Source organism: Lissotriton helveticus, chromosome 10, assembly GCF_964261635.1.
Source record: "Lissotriton helveticus chromosome 10, aLisHel1.1, whole genome shotgun sequence".
NCBI lineage: Eukaryota > Metazoa > Chordata > Amphibia > Caudata > Salamandridae > Lissotriton > Lissotriton helveticus.
The window spans coordinates 856,787,246-856,807,839 of NC_136071.1; the positions used below are offsets into that span (position 1 = coordinate 856,787,246).

Genomic DNA, 20,594 nt, shown 5'->3' on the forward strand with positions numbered 1-20,594 from the left:
CCAGGCTGCTAATGGGACAAGGCACCGCTCGTGATGAAGTGACAGGCCTCCCCGGATTGCAGTGTAGCGACAGGCGCCGCCATATCTCCATCCTGATAAAACGCGGCGTCAATATCCTTAACAAGCTTCCGGGGCGACGAAAAAGAATGCGGGGTCTGCAATTTACAGAAGGGACATTACATTCCACGCCTCAGTTTTTAGTGTTATCCGTGTCCGAAACCCCCCAAACATAACTGTACATGCCACCTGGTATTTATTGACATGTTTTCATGTTCCGGGTACGATTCGACTGTAATGTTTTTATTTGTTGCAATTAGTTTACAAAATTAACACTTAGGCAAATAGTATTGCGCGCCATATCAAGGACATTCAAATATGTTTGCCTATTTACTGTGTACAAAACAGGAGTCGAACTTACTCAAAATGGAGTTGTTAACTGTGAAGGCCTAATAATGCGGCAAGTTAAATATTAAAGAGGGAAATTATGGGCTATATCTGAAACAGCTGAAACCACAATACACAGAAGCAGCGAGCATTAGTTCTCCCAGGAAGATCTGCAGGGAGCGGGGAAGGCGGTCGATAGATCCCTAAATTGGACGCAATCGCCGTTCCTGCAGCCTGGGTTGGCAGCTGCTACATTTGCAGGCCCGGTTCATTATTTACCCATAATGACCATCAAGCGCCAGTCAAAGTCGGATCACGGCAACTGTCAGCGGCTCTTTTAATTAGCCTTGTTTGAATTCAGATAAATATCACAATAGGCCCGGCGTCTGCTAAAAGAGCAGCAGAATGTGAAAGAGGCGGACGGGCGGCCTGGGCCTGCGGGATAACGAGCGCTGTGACAAACCCCTACGAATCGAGGCGCATCAGCATATCCTGCAAGATAGATATGCCAATGAGAGGAAGGGCAGGTATTCTTTGAACGCTACTTTTCTCGGCAGGGGATCAAACATACCGGACAGCATTTGGACAAGACAGTCGGGGTGGGACTGGCCTACAGGCCAATCTGGCGGTGCCAAAGGAGCTGGTCTGACAGTTCAGAATGTGGGCAGTTTATTTGGTTATTTGTGGGCCTGCTTTATTGTCGATTTGCCCGACATTACCTCAAACATTGCCTGCAACGAGCACACATGAATGCAGTTCCCCATACTTAGGAAAACAACTATATAGCTCGTCTTCACAAGTTCAAAACTGCCCCAAAGTACAAATGCGGGCCATTTTTTTACTGATCGTCATTTGCTAAGGGTTTTGGGTCTAATTTCTGTCCCAATACCACCAAAAAGTAAATATTCAAGTTTCAAGACTCAAACTACAGAGCATTTAAACAATACAAAACTGGAGTACCTCGATCGATAAGCCATATAAAAGACATACCAAAGCCTGTGTCTGTTGTTATTATCTAGTTTTTTTTAACTTCAACATCAATATAAAAGAAAGCTCTTTACAATCTATACGTTTTGGAAACAGGAATCAAACCCTACACACTTGGGTTGTGTGACCCTATATTAAGCTACTTATCGCTCTGTTTTTTCCTTTTCTGCTAGTTCCTGCATTCGTGGCACATGAATACCTCTCACTGGGCCACCAGCTATCAACTAGAATAATGATCTCTGACAATGGACAAGGGAGGGAAGCCTCAGTGAGTTATTAGCAAGAAAGCAGCCATTAACAGCTGCTTTCACTAAATAGGCTGTAAGAGCAGAACCCATCTACAAGTAAATGAAATGGTAAATTATTGTTTGGTGTTGTGTAAAGCCAGAATTTTTAAAGGCCCTAATCAAAAAGGAACGTTTGCTGTTAAACTAATAGGCAACTGACGTGAATGTATGATGGGTAGGTTAAGCAAAACGTTGATCAGTAATGACAGGATTTATTTTATCGAGAGGGGTGCCGAGTGGTACTGGTAATAAAGATTGAGCTTGGTCATTCAGCAGAGAGGCAATATCCCCCGTCCCCAGTTAGCATTTCCAATGTACTTTTCACAAAACGACAAGATGTAGGATGGAACCGAATGTATGAGACAAAAAGCAACTCCTATCGGAGTTTCTTTTCTTTTGCTTTTAAATAATTTGTACCTTTCCACAGACTAAAAATAAAGCTTCTTTGCTGCCCGACACTCCAAAATACAATGGTCCACACAGCCCCTATTTGCTTTCATTCTTTCTTGCACCCTTAACCCCCTTCAGTGAAAAAGCAAGCCTTCCCTTCATTACCACAACACCTCACCCATGGGACCAGCAAGACAGAACTTGTGCTGTACCTCCAGACATTTAAGCTCCCAAAGTCTTTTAAATTGTCTTTGCTTCAAAGTCCCAGCATTCAAGCCGAAAACAAACCAGCTTGCTTCCCCTTCCCCGTCGATATGTTTTTGTTCTGCCCAGCTTACACTTTCCTCCCTATAACAGATTTTCTTATATTGGCTCAACACTCAACTTTCCTAGTTCTTCTCATTCTCTGTTGTACTTTACTTCCTACGTTTTACTCATTTGGTGTATCGTGAACCGCTCTCATTTTCATCCACTTATCTTTTGCATCGAATTTATTTTGTCACTCCTGACATTCGCTCTGTTTTAATGTCTACCGGTGCTCTGTTCCTGCCCTCACTCCATCATTCACATCACTGCTTTTGCTGCTGCTCTCTTCACTTTACTTTGAATGTTCGCACACAGGTGAAACTTACTCTTCATCATTCTATTGTGATCTATCCTGCTGACTTTGTACAGTGCATATCTGAAAGAAGGCTCATGCTCCACCACAATCATCCAAATACGGAATTAGCCCTTTGTTTCTGCTTCCTTTACTGTTATGCATTGAGCCCATCCGCTCACTTCCTGACCCAAAGTACCACTGCTTTCCTCCCAAGAATTTTCGACATTTCTGTTATTTATTTCCAGTTCCCATAAACCTGTCATTCGTGTTCCTTTCGTCCACCAGTTGGGTTAGTGAAACCCTCATTTACTCTTTCTTTTTTTAAATGGCCATCTATATTATTTTTACTTTTCCGACCTACCCTGCAGTCTAAATATTCATCCATTTATTATCTGCCAACGACGGCTGAAGATTGTATTTACTTACCAGTCTTGAAGTATAAAGAGTCTGCAGGAGAACCAATGAATAGTGTCAAAGAATAATGTTGGATAAAAGGCACCTTACTGTAAATTATTCACTGGTGGGGAATCGGCAGTTAGAGTGAGTCTCTACCAGACAAGGCGTTACTGAGGGTATGTAACTTGTTCTTCAGATCGAGACTTCATACTGCAGGCTCCTCATCTTGTGAACAGGTGCTGTTGGGACGGGAAAGTCCTCCGCTTTGGAGTCACTCCTGCTGAGACTGCTTCCAAGATGAAGAAGAGGGAAGAGGAGCGGGCACTTCAAAAGAAACAGACCCCCAACATAAACTTCAAAAACTCAGACTCTAAATTACATTTGGTGTCTGGAAATGTACTGTAAGAGAAGGGGAGCTTGAGACCCCACAAATTGTCATCTGCCAAGCACCCAGTGAGGAGTGGGAGCTCGGCAAGACTTTTGCCTGTGACCAGGCATGGTGCCCAAGGCATGTTAGTCTTCCTGCTGGGTGAAGGGACAACACCCAGGGAATCCAAGACCACCTCTTTAGTAGACTGAAGCATCAGCACCTGCCCGCTTGCAAAGACCATGTGCCCTATGAGGTAGAGGAGAGTTTTGGAGGGAGGGAGGTCCAGTGGGGAGCCCTGTCGAGTGGACTCTCTCTGTGAGGTGTGAAGAGATGGCTGCTGCACCGATCAGGTTGTTACCCTGTGAAGAACAAAGTCCACAATCCCGTATACCAGAGAAGGGCTGGCATTAAATTAGCTGGGTAGGAGCCTGCACATAGTGGGAAAGCCGTAACTCCGTGTGTCAGGGGGGGGGTCACAGTGAAATGGCTGTCATGTGGCAAGGGCAGTCACTCTTGTGCTGTAGTGGGCCTTGAACCCATGTGCTAGGAGGCCGCTAAGAAATACACTGTGCCGATCGGGCAAGAGCCTGCGCACTGCGAGGATACGGTAATCCCATATGCTAGAGGGGAACACCAGGACCAGCAAGTCATGTGACCCAGGCGAAGTCATCGCAGAGAGGAGTGAGGCTGCTGTTGACCCTGTGCACCTGACCTGCATGAAGGATTCACACCAGGAGCTAGATAGCATCACCCTACTGTCCCATCGCAGGAGGAACTAGAGATTACCCGGTGAAGAGGAGACGTTGAGAAACTCAAGTTGCCGTGGAGGCCCGACCGCATGTGAAGACTCTCTGACAGCTGAGTGCGAACCGCTTGGAACCGCGTGGAGTGAACTCCAGGGAATCGACATCTGCCGCTCCAGCACCTGTGGAAGGGGCATGCTTAGGAACTTCAAATGCTCCGATCCTCCAAGGTGCAAGTAATAATTATTTTGGGCCAGTTGGCCCCAGGGTTACGTTCTGCTGATTAGCTCTGTGGCGCTATACCACTGTTAACTTTAAGAATGGAGGCATAGTGGATTCTTGCATCTTGGTCCACTAGTGGGGTAGACCCTTGATATATCTAATAGTGAATGGGGAATAATTACTATTGCTAATGTGAGAAGGAAGTTGGACAGGAAACCTTAGATCCCAGACCTCAGAGGGATTGCGAGGTTGTTTGTGAATGTCAAATTTTTTCCTTTGTGTAGGTAGTGGTAGGAAAAAACACTTTTTCTTTAAAAAAATTAATAAAAGTGAGTATTTGGCTGGGCAATGATTTATTGCTGCTGCTGTGCGCATTTTGTGTGCAAGTCTGTGTTCACTTCCCTGTATCCACACCTCCCTCCCAAGGGAGCCTGACCAAGCTTACTCCGAGAATCAAGTGCAGAAGGAGTACTTGGCCCAGTTACTCAGGATCCATTCTAAGTCAGGCCCTGGCACATCGGGAGTAAAAGGCCTCAACCCCCACGATTGGGTCCCGTAACCCCTGCTTGTCCAGTTGCCCTCTGAACGGGGTTCTGAGAGATACCAAAGTAGTACACCCTCCCCCCCATGTGGTGGAAATGTGGAATGGTGCAAACCAGGAAATCTTGCAGGACAGAACAGGCAGTCCCTGCCTCGCCGGACCTAGCTATCCAGGCAGTAGTACTTGCTGAACATGTGATTGGATGCTCACATAGAAGAATGGCAAATGTCCTTGACTTGCACTTCACACACCATCGCTGTTGTAGCATCCTTTGCTCTAGTGATGCTCTAGTGAAATGAGCACCTAAGCCTTTTGGAGGGCTGCTCTTTGGCTAGTTCATAGCAGATCATAATGCATAAAACAATCTATCAGGAGATGGTTCTCTTTTGAACCACTTTGACTTTCTTAGCACCAGAGAAACCAATGAAACTTTTTTTCTTCGAGTTTTATATAGTGTGAACGAAGGTATCAGAAAGCATTACATAAGGACATATTCATTTTTTTGTTAGGCATGGGGAGATTAAGTGCTTTGCTCAGAATCACAGGATGTTGCGCGTCGTTGCCGAGACTCAAACCTGGTTTCCCAGATTTAAGGTCGACTGCCTTAGCTGTTAGGCCACATCCTCTCCCCAAATCTAATCATCCGTCAATCTCTGGTCGAAGTCGAGGGCCCTTTTTGACTCAAGGTAATGAAACTGTTGTTCCTCCATGTAAGGATGAGGCATAGAGGGCTGGAAAGGTGATGGATTGCCCTATGTGGAAGGGTGTGACTACCATGAGCAGAAATGTCACTTTTGTCCAGAGGACCAGTTTGTCTGGGACAAATGATGTATAGATGGAGGAAACACAGACAATGTCTGAGTTCCCTCATCACTATGCCAATGTTATGGCGATGAGGAATACAGTCTTGATGGTAAGATGAAGAGAACAACTGTGCATTGGTTTGAAGGGAGAGTACATCAGGTAGGTGAAGACCTAATTAAGGTCCCACTCGGCATCAGCAATAGATTTGGTGGAACCGTATGGGCTAGCCCCTTCAAAAAACACATCACAATCAGTAACTTGAAAACGGATGGCTGGTGAGGTAAATGAAAGAAAGTCAGAAGGGCAGAGAGATTAACTTTAACTGCTGTCACAGCAAGGCCGTGATGGGCTAGTGATAAACAAAATAGGAGAACATCTGACAACTGTGCATTGAAGGGTTGAATATTTCGGGACTAACACCAGACAAACATTCCCTAGCAACCTGCGTACACAGATTTGGTTGATGGACGCTAGGATGACACTAACCACTTCAAGGGAAGATCGAAAGCTATCAACTGTCACTGTTCAATCTCCACGCATGGAGAAGTATGTTGTGCAGGGTTGAGTACAAGAATCAGCCCTGCTGCTGCAACAGGAAGTACTCCCGAAAGGGTACAGAGAACATAAGCTCAAAGCCAGGAATTCCATGTACCATACTCTCCTCATCTAGTCCAGAGTCACTAAGATGACTTGGGCCCTGTCTCTCTTGATCTTCTTGAGTGCTCTGGTTATGACATGTAGGGGCAAGAAGGCATACATGACTCCCTACCTCCCAAAGCTGGCAGAAGGCATCTCTGATGGAGGGCTGCCCTGGAACTCCAACAAGCAAATGTTTGGGTACTGCAGGCTCTCTTTGGTCTTGTATAGGCGCAGGGAGCCTTCTCCCCATTGCTGGAATGCTCCCTGCACCACCTCCAAGTGTAACTGGCATTTATGATCCCCTAGACAAATGCGGCTGTGTTCGTCCGCTGCTGTGTTTAAAGATCTTGCCAGGTGAGTGGTCAGGAAGATGTCCAGAGCACTCACAGGACCCACGGTCCCACTCCGTCCTGCTTGTTGCAGTACCACATGGCGGTTGTGTTGTCTGTGACAAACTGCACCCGTTCCCCCTTGATGGCCGGGAGGACACCTTTAGTGCCAAGCAAATTGCTTGCAACTCCAGCAAGATGATGTGAAAGAGAACCTCTGCCGGAGAACAGAGTCCTTTGAACTTCACTACTCCCAGATGCCCTCCCCAGCCCAGCAACTATGCATCCATCACAACCCCTGGCTCTGGGTTGGGTAGGGAGAAAGGTTCGCTGTTGGTCTGATTGCAGTTAAGCAGCCAACACTGCAAATCCTTTGCAGTCTCCTTCAACACCTTGATGTAATCTGACAGATTGCAGAGGGATATGAAGTCTGAGTGGACTCTCAATCAAGTCAGAGTCTGCATGCGCCACATGGTGTGGTCCACAAGCAGGCTACAGGAGGCCAAGTTCCCCACAAGCCTTCGAGCTACCCTCACTTACACTCAGGTCAAAGGTTGAAACATTGGAATCATAATCCAAATGTCCTGGACTCGTTAAGGTAGCTACAAAAAACACTGTATCCAGGATGGCCCTCATCTAGGGGCGCTGCTGTGAAGAGGACAGGTGGGACTTTGGCACATTGATGGAGAAACCCATCGATGTTAACAGCTTGGCTTTTAGAGTTGGGTGCATTAAGGTTTCAGGCACTCTAGAAATAACAGAAAGAGTGTCCAAAGACCAAATGTAAATTTAGCTGTGCTTTTAAATCTGGGGAGATACACCCTACTTCCCCAATATTAACCAAAAATTGAAGAATACAATTTGCACATTTAGAAGCACACGCTTAGCGCGTGCTTCAAACTTTGCAAAATGTTAACAGGTTGAAAGTCTTCTGGAGATGGTTTACAACTGTTTGAGGTAAGCCTGTCTTCAGAGGTCAGTCATAGAGGTTTGGGATGACTGGCATTCCCAACCTCCGCAGATGAAAGCAACAACCTTCACCGTCACCTTCATGAACACCAGAGGTGCACTGGTCAGACCAAAAGACTGAACTGAGAACTGAAAGTGCTCTTGATCTACATGGAGCATCGGGTAATGCATATGGGACTGCAAGATAAGGGTGTAAGAATATGCGTCCTGCAAGTCAAGCATTATCACCCAGTCTCTTAGATCCAGGGCAGACAGAGCTTAGGCCAGGGTGAGCATTTTGAACTTATCCTTCTCCAAGAAGAAGTTTGGAGGGCAGTGATCTAGGATGAGGGGAGGCCTCCATCCTTTTTCGGAGCAGGATATAACGGGAATACAGCCAGTACTGATCTCTTATGTCAGCACTCTCTCAATTACTCCTTTAGTCATGAGAGCAAAACGTCTTCACAAACTATGAACATGTGGTCCTCCAGGAAGTACTGCAGTGTGGTTGGCATGACCAGGAGATAGGACAGAAAAGGTAGGGGTAGCCATCCTCTATGACATTGATCACCAATTGGTCGGACATGCTGCTCCATGATCCGGAGCGGTGAAAGGTGACCAGACCTCTTACTGGGTGATCAAGTACAGGCAAGGACAGATTAGATTGTATTTACAGCAGTGGCTGCAGGGGGAGGAGTTGTGGTCTGGGTAGAACGTTGCCCCCGTGGGCCTGAATGTTGTTGGCTGGCTCCCACAAAAGTGCCACGAGGCCTGTTGCTGCTGATGCCCACATTGGTGCAGCCTCTGAAGACATCTCCTGTCAAAGCCTCAAAAGAGATGTTGAAGTTTGGGGCTTGGTCAGACAGCTTGATAGCTCCCCAGAGAGTGCACAGTGGCATTGCTCTCCTTAATTTTTATCAAAGGTCAAGTAAGCCTTCACCCCAAATACTTTCGCACAAATTGATCTGCATATCTATTAGGGACTGCTGGATTTCTTAAGAGAGAAAATCCAGGTGTGGTGCCTAAGCACAGCGCTTGTGACAACTGCCAAACCCAGGCAATCGGTGTGTCCAGACCAAAACAAATTGTATGTTTCAGATCATCTTTATGTCAAGGATCAGATGTTGTAGGGTATACTTGAAATCCTCAGATACAGAAGGCAATATATCCAACACTCAAGGTATGCAAATACAGTCCCAGAAGGCACAAGGTGTTGACGGATCAGAGGGGAAGGCTTGTACTGGAAAAAACAGGTTTTTAATTTTTTTCCATCTATTTGGATTCCCAAGTAGTAGTGGAGGAGTAGTAGGAAAAGTTGGGGTGCAGGTGGCTCGATGGTGCCTGCCCCACCAAGCTCTCCAGGGTGAGATGTTGTATTAGGAAATCTGGGTTCCTGCGAGTGGACCTGTGCCACCTTGCCATTTGTCCGTTAATTGGCGGGCAAGATCCTGATGTTGCCCAGCTGCCCACAAGTACATCTACTAGGGCCTCATTGAAACACATCAGGGGATCAGGAGTGGAGGCTGCCAGGTTATGAACCTATGTCAAAATGGTGGTCAGTACCTCTTCCATTGGTAGGTTAAGGTCGAGAACTTTGGCAGCCTTCCTCGGTCTCGGCTCCAGGGTCGGCCTCAGACATTGCAGCGGGGCTGGAGCCAGCAGCGCCATACTAAAGGACGGCCTGACCTTGGAAGGAAGTCAAGTGGAATGGTCGGCGTCTGGAGTGGATCCACTGCCATGCTTCCGACAGGCTTCCACCTCGAAACCTTAGGACCTGAAGATGCTCCAGAGAGTTCTGGAGGTTAAAAAAGATGATTGCTGAAGCCTCCTTCAGGTGACGTATCTCTTCTGCTGTGGCGGTCTGCTGAGGGAGAACAAGGTGGAGTAGAAGTGCCATTAGAGGCCGCTCTGTAGAGTGGCTCTGTGGCCTAGATGTATTCGGGGATTCGTGCGAGGGTGGCAGGATGACAGAACTGTGCTTTGATCGCTTATGTTTAGTGTATTTCTTTGACTTACCTGAACTCTGCATCTCGATGTGGATCAGTCCCAGGAGTAGGGGAGTATGACCACGTTCTTGATCTCTACCGCGTCCAGGATCGCTTCAGCAACTTCTTCCAGAGTTCTACCATGGCGAGCTAGGTGGCTTAGTTTTGAATGGCCTTACGGTTCATTTTAGCAGAACACAAGCATGACTGTCGTGCGTAGCACCGAGGCACAACAGGCAGACTTTGTGACTGTGTGTCACTGACATCTATCGTTGATGATCACAACATGGTTTAAACCCTTTAGTTTTGGAGCTCATATCTGTACACTGCAAAAGAGGAATGGGGAAAACACAAGTTTACCTTAGAGAAAGTTCTTTCAAGAGACAGTACTGCTAGCTCTGGATCTGTGTATGAAGGTGCAGAAAGGAAGGAACTGACATCAGGGCACAGAGGTGGCGTAGATATAGAGGCCCCAACTTCATATCCGAAGTTGATGGATCCAACGCAGAGTTTCACACCATTTGTTGACGTCTGAGGTAATTGCTTTAAACGAAGTTTCCAGATTCAGTGTGGCGCTATCAGACCAACTATGCCTTGCCTGTTTTATGGTCTTCCAAGATGATTTTAAGTAAATAGAGCAGTGACAACAGTTCCACTATTCAGGGACATCTGTTGTTGAATGAAGGTATGGCAGATAGATGACTACCTTAGTTGTTGAATGAAGGTATGGGAGAGAGAGGACTACCTTAGACTGAATAAGGTGTTATCCTCAGCGGAAGGGGGTCCTTCTATGCGTGGCACCTGTTTATGCCATTTTACAAGCATTCCCCATGCACAATATTGTTTGGGAAGTTTTTTTGCATGCATGAGGTAACCTGTAACAGACACTAATAGCCAGATTTCTCACTAAAATGTAGCTGCAGAAGGAAAAAGATCTGCCACAATCAATTTAGTTGATCCTATTTTGTCTAGTATGGCTAGCTGTTCATCGGTACTCCCAGAGACTGCATTCCCGAATGACTCCAATGGCAAAAGTGTTGCCAAGGCTGCGTCAATGACTCACATAGACCTTAACCTGGTCTTGTCTGCTTTATCTAGGCTTCTTAATTTTGGTGAAGGTTTGATTCCTTTAATGGAGTTAGAGGTCCAGTTTTTGGCCAACACATAGTTTGAGGCACTCCCAGCTTCTGCCGTTGCTAAAAAAAAAAAGCTGCACTAGTTGGAAGGTGGTAGAGGAAAAACAAGAACTAGAAAGCACATGGGTAGCATAAATGCAGCGATTCACATCTTCCTTTTCATGGGTGAAAATTGTTTGGCAGATACTCATGGGCCCTGATCTACAAGTCACAATGTAAATATGCCATCTCTTATATTGGCAAGTGCAAAGGACTGTTTTAACCCTTCTGGATGCTGGAAACACTACCGATGTCAATATTGGTTACACCAGTTATCTCGATTAAAAGGGGCCACAGTTTTGTGTTTGGCCCTTTCATTGGGGGAGGGAAAAGGGTCTACAGTATTCCGCATCCCAAGTCTGGTCATCATTCTTAAACATAGCGGGGATCCATCTGTTGCTGTGGTAGGTAGATTTCAGTTCTTCTATGCACATTGGGAGGCTATGGTGTTGGATCTCGAGTGCCAGACATTATGAAGTGACTCTTCAGAGTTGAGGGTTCTGCTTATTCACGGGCCTCTAGAAGTGGATTAAAGGTCTTCTGAAGTGGTGGCTATCTTATTGGTCCTTTTAGCAGTTCACAGTAGGGGCTTTTACTCAAGCAGTGTGTTTCCGATAATGAAGATATCTGAGGAATTGTCCTTCATTATTGACTTGAAGGCTTTGAACTATGTCATTGAGACTATACATGCATGATTGATCTCTCTGAAGCAGATCATTCCCTTGACCCATCCAGGGGCGTTTTTAGTGTTTCTGGGTTTGCGTGGCTATCATCACATTCCAATTCACATGGAGCCTTAGAGTATTACTCTTAGTCATTTCACCAATTTTACTAAAACTTTCTGGTTATACTTTCCAGGCTGAAGGCGCCCCAAGAGTTCCCCAAGGGGTAGGCACCTGTGGTGGATTATCCCATCAATTGGAAGAGCCTGGAGCCAACCTAACTAAAGAACTAGTTGTTGCATGGTAAATCCTAGGTACAGGCAATGAGGATGATTTGAGAGGTAAGGGAGCATTGATGATTCTAATTAACCATGAGATGTTACTTCTCTCTTCATGCAAGGACCTACAGTTAATAGCGGCTTTATTACAAAAGGTTCAGGGATGATGTCCTTGCAGTCCACATGGGCAGCCAAGCCGCAACAGTAACTATCAGTTCCATTGTCTTTGCTACTGTATCCAGCCAGGATGTGGCTCTCGGTCCAGGAGGACAAAGTGAACCTTAGGGCTGTGGTAGTCTGGAGGATCAGGATTAGGGGTCACTTCTTTCTCTGACTTCGCTCTAAATCTTGGATTATGGTCAACAGGCTGATGCCTCAGGCTATTGGTTGAGGGATGATTTAGGGAACCAAATACCTTTTGGACTGTAGTCCAAGCTGAAGGTCTCCTCAGTCCTAGACCTTGAATAAATTGTTCATTCTACTCCACTGTGACGACATTTCTATAGTGCTGCAAGAACCAGAGGGCGTCCAAATGATCAATGGACCAACACATTGGACTGTCCTTAGAAGAGTAATTTTTAACTGTTTTCTGAAGGCCTGGTAGGATGCATTTTTTCTTATTTCCCCAGGAAGACTAGTCCATATTATTGATGTTTGACACAATAAGTTAAAACTGCCACTTAGGCTACACTTAAGTTTGAAAGGATTATTAAATCTTTGATATTTGAATGCAGGACTCCTAGGCCCATAGGAAGATAAGCTATTTTTGAGTTAAGCTGAGGAATTCCTTAAAAGGCCCTTGTGTGTCAACATCTTAAACCTCGTCCTACACCCCTGACCAGTAGCCAAAGGAATTTGTTGTGAACAGGCATTCGGTACAAAGTTCTTGGCACATTCTCAACAACGCGGGCAGCCATGTTTTCTAGTATTCCCCATGCCCTGATAGTATACATGGAATTGACTTCATATCCACTATCCTAAAGGCTGTGTGCATTTTGTGTACTGCTATTTTGTCCCAGTTTGGATAAAAAATCCAATCTCAAAAGTCTACCTGAATAGTCAGGGAGTTACTAGGGTCTCTCGAGGAAGTGGACTATAAGAAGGCTCTGTTGGCAGAGAAACACCTTCTTTCCCTGTTGGCAGCCTAAATAAGAGTCAACACAACAGGTTGGAAAATGGGTGGAGTCTGATCTCCCCATTCATCAAGGAGTATTGACTTCTCCAATGACATTCTTCACACACTGTCCAGGATGTCCAGCTGCCCTCATTTACTTCCCTTTGATCTGTCTCCATGCCCAGAGCAGGTCTCATCTGGGGCCTCTGTTATGGCTTCCTGTCAGTTGGTCTGAGAGGTGGTAGCTCTCCCATGGCCCGAATGGACGGTCTTCTATGCATTTTTTCACCCTATACCTTATTACCTACAAATTAGCTCAGATAGTTCGAGATTCTGCGCAAATTGTGGTGTGTGTACACAAAGGAATGTTCGCACTGCGATATAATAGACATGTTTCAAGTGAACATCCCCAGAGAGCAGGCAATAAACTCAACAGCTGGAAGCAGCCATTCATGGCAGGCAATAGGGTGTGTGTCAGCCTCATCCATCCTCCCTCCCCATCACCCCTCCCTCCCACATTACAGTTCGGCCTCATGTCCAAACCATCACGGAATAGAACACGTGACATAGCGGGCCACTATAAGTAAGAATTTCATAAAATAAATATTGACATTTTTTAATCGTACGCAGTGTACTTACTTTATGTTATACGTTTAGATTCAACCATTTTTCAGAGTCAGGGCCATTAGTTTTTTATTTTTAGGACTCACATTGGCAAAACAATTTTTGGACTTTTGGCATGGAAACAAATACAGCTACCAACATAAAAAGACGACCAATAAGAGACATAACAAGGAATGTAAATATTCAGTAGCCTAGAGAAAAAATTGCATATTAATGGAGAAAAATATAGGAGCGAACTTTGTATCATACAGAAAATTATAAACTGTTGACAAAACAGAAAACACATTTCATCAACGTGCGTTTAAAGCTAAATCCATCATCTATTTAAACGCTAATATCCCTTTTTGAACGGAGGACTTGGAAGTATAAATTTAAATGGTGAAATGGCCCTGCTGACAAGATTTTGAGTCTGAGACACCGGGTCACTTTCAAAGCAATTAGGCGGTACTTTTGAAGACATAATGTATTAACAAGAACAAGCAGTGTGGGCCCGGTGGCCTTTACCAATTCTTAAATTTTCCCTGTAAATGAAAAGCCTTGTTAAGAAAATGTCTTGCAGATATGAACATTTTTCTCAGTACAATTATGTCTATATTTCTTCGGCACTTAGTCTCCTCATTGAGTGCTTGGATGGAAGACATCTCATATTAAACCTGTTCAAGGGCAAATACTGTCATGCAGGGACACCCTGTCCCCTCTCCCTCCCACATCTGTGATTGCTGTCTTTTACAGAAGAGATTAGTGTAACTCATAAAACCAAGCTGATCTACGAAAATGTTAATTTGGAAAACATGCCTAAACCTAGAGACATGCACCGATGTTCTGGGGATGGAAGGGAGAGCTTGCATTTTCAAAAGGCTATTTTCATTTATTTATTCATTAAAACAGGTAACCGATTAAATAAATACAAAAGTTCTACACACATATCAGTAACCAGCATAGTTTGCCGCTTGTTTTTTCTTCGAATATAACGTGACACAGAGCCAAACTACCATTATAACACATTGGTAAACACAAAAACGAATTTCTTGATGGCTTACATCTGGAATTATACTACCATATCGAATCGGTGCAAACTTAATTTTGCCTCAGTAGGATGGAAAGGGATTTATGGTCTACTTCCTCTCCTATTTGTTTGCCCCACTAGACGGGTGGGATTCCGACCCTCTTTGCACCACCAAATGGGTGGGATTCCACCACGTCTCTCTAATATAGACTGCCTGAGGGAATGGGCTACACGACAGAAGGCGAGGGAATTTCGTGGCAGGAGTCTAGTACATCATATTTTCAAACTTAAAATTGGGCCCCGGTTGCTTTCATCAATTGAGCACTCTTACGAACCTAAACATGTACTCGCCAGCACTTCCCCGTTTTACCTGAGTGGTTAATGTAGGTTGGAAGTTGTGACAGGAACATTCTTTTCCACGGACTTAAAGCTATCCAGCTTATATTTCTGGCACTCCAACTCTTTTAGAGACATTGGGGCCCATATCACAAACTTACAATTCGTCTGTACACAGGTGCAGAATACAACAGTGCATCAGTTTAAACAAAATTGAGCTGTCTACATGGCATGTACAAACTTGGTAACTCTACAAATTAATGTCTGAGCTCCACACTACACAGTAAAGAAACATTGTTATGCAACCTTATTCAGAGTTTGAGTGGTGCCGTTTTCATTGAAAACAGGTGCACACCTTGGGTCTGTATGGGCACTGAACATGTTCGTGACATGGTCCTTTGAGCGGGATCAAGAGTCAGGAGAGGGGACAACCTGCATCTGTGTAGCTTACCAGTGTCATTGTGTAGCACTACAGAGGGGGGCCACAAGCATTTGAAGGACTCATCACTAATATCCATTGAGAGGGAGTATACTTTGAGGCTGCGATGCGAAGAAGCCTTCATTCATTGGCAAGGGTGTGCCTTAGACCATGTGCCTGTGAATTTTTAGATGTAGGTACAAAGCCTGTTAAAATCTAGGGAGGGGACCTAAATGTGCAACACCTAGGAAATGGACCAAAGGTATTGTCGCACCCAAAGGCAGAGGGTATGTAGGTCTTCAAGAGTCCACTAAAATCACCTTGTGAAATGGCGACGTCCCCATCCTCTCTAAAACGGCGTCCCCCGGCAAGATCCCCGGCCTCAAACACCGATCCTGTCACATCTCGGACAGCCTGGACTCCATCCCTCTATCCCTCATTACAGGATCCAATCGGAACTGATGGAAGACCGGAAGCACCCTCCCTTGACCCCGGAAGTCCCTCCCTCATCCTGGAGCCGGAACATGGAAAAGACGGAACTGGTGAGAGAGGAGGGTTCAACGCGGCGGACTCGTGGTAGGAGACAGCGTGCAGAGAACCCGAGAAGGCGACCGGAGGAGGGCGGAGAACCCGAGAAGGTGACCGGAGGAGAGAAAGAGGACGTTTGGAGCGAGGACTGGTGGAGTCCGCAGGAGGAGGCTGGAGAGCAGCCGCAACTCTCGGAAGAGTTGCGGCGGGGCATGTGAGTACCCTGTCTCCATTACTAATTCAGGAGTTAGTAAATAGCCGTGTACATAGTTGTGTAAATATAAACAGCCTCACTTTGAGTTCATATCTCACACTGTATATAGTTCTTGTATAGCAGCGCTGGGTCACACGGTCACTATTGTGAATATCCCTTCACCTGCCCCTCACCCCTACACCCCTCTGACTTTCCGCTCTTCGCCTCCCAACTATTATCCAATCCCCTACCTCCCTCACGCTCTCTTGAAACCTCCCACACACCCCCTGGTGTTGGTAGAAGGACTCAGTCGGTCCCGATCAAGTGGTCTAACAGCCCTCTTTTTGTTTCTCTCGTTCTGTATACCTCCGAGGACACCACCTGGAGCAACCCACGGCGGGGATCCAACAGCCAGACTGTCCGTCGAGCAAAGACCCGGAGACCCCTCCCTCCCTGCATCATCCTTGTGCTTCCACACTTCCCGACTGGAGACCCGGAGACCCTTCCCTCCCTGCATCATCCTACAGTGTTTTACCTTACCCGTCATATACCACTGTGTAAAACAATAAAACAAGCAAAGTCATCGCCCACTATATACGGCCTCAACACCTGTTATTCCGTCCGCCACAACCCCACGATTACACACCTCAAATGGAGTCTCTGTTGCTTCTTCATACGCAAGTCAGTCCTTTTGCAATGAAAGATGGAGTTGTGCTACAAAACCACCAGTCTATCTTTCACTACGCATTGTCTACAACACTTGCACACATTCTATGAGTTCTCACCTGAGCTAGACAGTACACTTTTTATGGTCTGGCTTGAAAGTACAGCTGTTGCCAGACAATTACATGAGAATCACCAGGAGAGGAGCTTTGGCTCCACCCACATGTAGGGAGCTAGGAGTACATGTTTTGATTGACTGCAAAAAAGTCAAGCTCAGGCAGCTGAATAAATTACCAAAATGATCACAGCTGTGTGGAGGGCAGGCACTTTTTTTTAGGTCAATCACCTTGGCTACTTCCTTGAAAGTTTTGAGGTGATCCGTCAAGCAGGGGCTGAGAAAAAAGACGGATCCCAAAATGCAATTTCCCCATGCACTTTCCAGATGGGTTTTTTAACAGTGATACAACCCTAACAGCTGAATGGAATTACACCAAAGTTGCCGGAAAACACAAAAAGTGTGCCTTTTTTCATTTGATGTATTTTTTGACAAAATAAAATTAAAAATTCATGTATAACTCGACGGTTAGGTTGGCGGGACTCTTGCAGGAAAACAACTTCAAATAACAGAGCAATCCGATTGGCGAGGGAACTTTTTTCCCCATCGGCCGTCTGGCCCCTTCTGGAGGGAGAGGCTACACAGAGTCCTAAGGGAACACACACACTGATTGCCTGGCCATACGCAGAGAAAAATGTTCGGGTTGCCATTTCAGGACATGTTGATTTGGTCCTTATGGCCTAAAAATTAAAAAGAAGGAATATGTTACTAACCCTGTAACCGTCTGTTCATGGCATGTAGTGCTGTAGATTCACATGCTTTCATATTCCTGCCATCCAGTGTTGGGTCCAAGTCAGTGCAAGTTGTTTTTGTTTGAAGAAGTCTTTAGAATCACAAGGTAGAGCGACTCCTCCTCTTGGTAATAATGTGCATCAACTCCATTGTTAGATTGTTTTCCAACAGACGGCTGAGAATGAAGTGAAGAATAAGTGTAAGTCAAAGGATGTCACTGTGTATAAGAAGTAGACTGCAACTGCCAAAAGTGTGCAGGGAGGAGGGTGAGCGCATGTGAATTCTACAGCACTACATGCCACAAACAGATGCTTACAGGGTAAGTAGCATATTTTGTTCAATGTATGTGTGGCTGTGGATGCACATGCTTTGTATAGACTGTAAAGCAGTCCTCCTCAGAAGCGGTGGGTAACTTGTGGGTGTTGCAGTTGTTTGAAAGAGTGTATGTAGCCTGCCTGTCCTATATTAGCTTGTTGGCATATTAACACATCTAAACAATAATTTCTAGTGAAAGTGTGTGGTGTAGTCCATGTAGCTGCTATGCACATGTCAGCTATTGGAATGTTTCCAGGGAAAGCCGTGAATGCTCCTTTTTTACGATGGGAGTGTGCTCTAGAAGGTGCAGGTAATGTTCTCGTGGCTTTAGCGTAACATGCTTGAATGCCCTTAACTATCCATATGGCAATACCTGATTTGGATACAGGGTTTCCTTTATGAGGTGGTGAAAAAGAAACAAATCGTTCTTTTGTTTTTTCTAAAAGTTTTAGCTCTTTCAATGTAGAATATAAGAGCTTTTTTGACATCTACTGTGTGTAGAGCTCTCTCCGCAACGGAGTCTGGTTGAGGGAAGAAAAACAGTAACTCGATGGATTGATTAAGATGAAAGTGAGAGATAATTCTGGGAGAAATGTAAGGTTTGTATGAAGGACCACCCTGTCTCTACAGAGCTAGAAGAAAGGTTCCTCTAAGGATAATGCTTGGAGCTCACCAACGCATCTAAGTAATGACAATTAAAAATGCCACCTTCCAAGATAGAAATTGAAGGGGGTTGAGAAGGAGAGGAGGAAAATAGGCAAATATCCCATACCATCCCATAGTCTGTTCCGCATGGATTGTGGGTGTGGGAACCTAGATGTGAAGTTTGGGCATTCAGCTTTTTCTGTGGTTGAGAAAAAATCCATTTGAGGAAACCCATATTTGTGGACGTATGGTAGGAGGACTTGGGGATGGAGGTTCCACTTGTGGACTTATTGTTGCATCTTGCCGATGAGTTCTGCAAAACTGGTGTGTTCCTGGAAGGTATCCCGCTAAGCGATGAATTTTGAGATGTAGAGCCCACCTCCAAATGGTCGGAGATAGGTGAGCTAACTGTGAAATTAAATTAAATGAAATGAAATGAAAAGGGGATTTGTATAGCGCGGCTGCTGCCCGAGGGCGTCCAAGCGCTGAATAGAGGACGTGGTACTCTGAGGGAAGTGGGGTAAATTAGTTTCTGAAAAGTAAAGTTTTTAGATCTTTACGGAAGGACGAGAGGATAGGGTTGGATCTTAACGGAGGGGGAAGGGAGTTCCAGAGTTTGGCGGCATTGAGCGTGAAGGACCTGCCTGGACCTTTTGATTCGGGGAACTACGGCAAGAGATGCGTTTGTTGATCGGAGTTGTTTGCCGGGGCAGTAGGGGATGAGAAGAGAGTGGTTGATCTCGGGGCCGGCTTTATGAAAGGCTTGATGGGATATGCAGAGGGCCTTAAATTGTATTCTTTCCCTAACAGTGGAGTGATCGGATCCCTGCTTTGGCCGATTCTCTGCGAGGAATCTGGAGTAGGGTACGTGCTGCGCAGTTCTGGGTCCGCTGAAGTTTTTGCAGCACGTATTCAGGGGCGCCCAGGTAGAGGGCGTTGCTAAAGTCAAGCCGGGACTGGATGAGGCCCTGATTGACAACTTGCTTGGCTTTAAAGGGCAGGATCGGTAGGATCTTTCTTAGCATCCGAATGATCCCGAAGCAGATTGCTGAGGTTTTTGTTGCCTGGGTGTTGAGGGTGAGAGACTTGTCAAGCCAGACTCCTAGATTTTTGATGTCCTCCTTCGGGGTTGGAGGTGGGCCTAAGCTGGAGGGCCATAACTGGTCAATGGTGGTGAGGGAGGGGGGACCGAGAAGCATGATCTCGTTTTTTTCACCGTTAAGTTTTAATGAAGATGCCGTCATCCATCTCCTTACATCTTCCATACAGGCAGCCAGGTTGACTTGCGGGTGCCCGCTGTTCTTCTGTGCCAGGGAGACCACGAGCTGAGTGTCGTCCGCATACGAGATGATTTTGATACCATATTGACGGACGACCCCAGCCAGCGGTCTCATGTACACATTGAACAGCGTGGGGCTTAAGGAAGAGCCCTGCGGTACCCCACAGCTCAGAGGTCTGCTGGTGGAACAGGAGTCACTGTTCGAAGACCTGGAAGGTCCTTCCGCTCAAAAAAGATCCTATCCAGGCAAGAGGAGACTCCCAGATCGGATAGTCGGTGCAGCAGAGTTTTGTGGCACACCGTGTCAAACGCGGCGCTAAGATCGAGGAGGACAACTGCCACTGATCCCCCCTCGATCCAAGATCCTCCTAGATTCTTCCATTACGGCTAGAAGAGCCGTTTCCGTGCCATGTTTGGGGCGGAATCCTGTTTGGGTGGCATCCAGTAGAAGGTTTCTTCGAGGAATTTTGTGAGGTGGAGATTGATATGTTTCTCCAGAATCTTGCTTGCCCAGGGTAACAGGGAGATGGGGCGGTAGTTGTTAAGGTCATTCGGATTGAGATTGGGCTTTTTCAATAGTGCTTTCACCCTCGCCTGTTTCCAGGAGGGAGGTACAACTCCCTTTTGCATGGAGCTGTTCAATAGCTTCATGAGGGTGGGGAGGATGACTTGGCTAACCATGGTCATCATGCGGGGGGGTGCTGGGTCGGAGGGGGAGCCTGATTTTATCTGCTGTGCGAGGGATTGGAGTGATTCTAAGTCTAATAGTGGGAAGTTGCTCATGTTTACTCGCCAGGGGTGTTCTATTGCTGTCGGAGGCTGGGGCTCACTGGAGCTGAGCTCGGGGCCGGAGGCTATGAGGGACGAATATATCTTATTGATTTT

General features: G+C 45.9%; 1 protein-coding gene across 1 annotated transcript in view; it reads right to left on the reverse strand.

Annotated features, from left to right (window-relative positions):
- Window positions 1–20,594, reverse strand: part of HIBADH (3-hydroxyisobutyrate dehydrogenase) — a 523,510-nt gene that overhangs the window by 130,764 nt on the left and 372,152 nt on the right. The window lies entirely within an intron of this gene.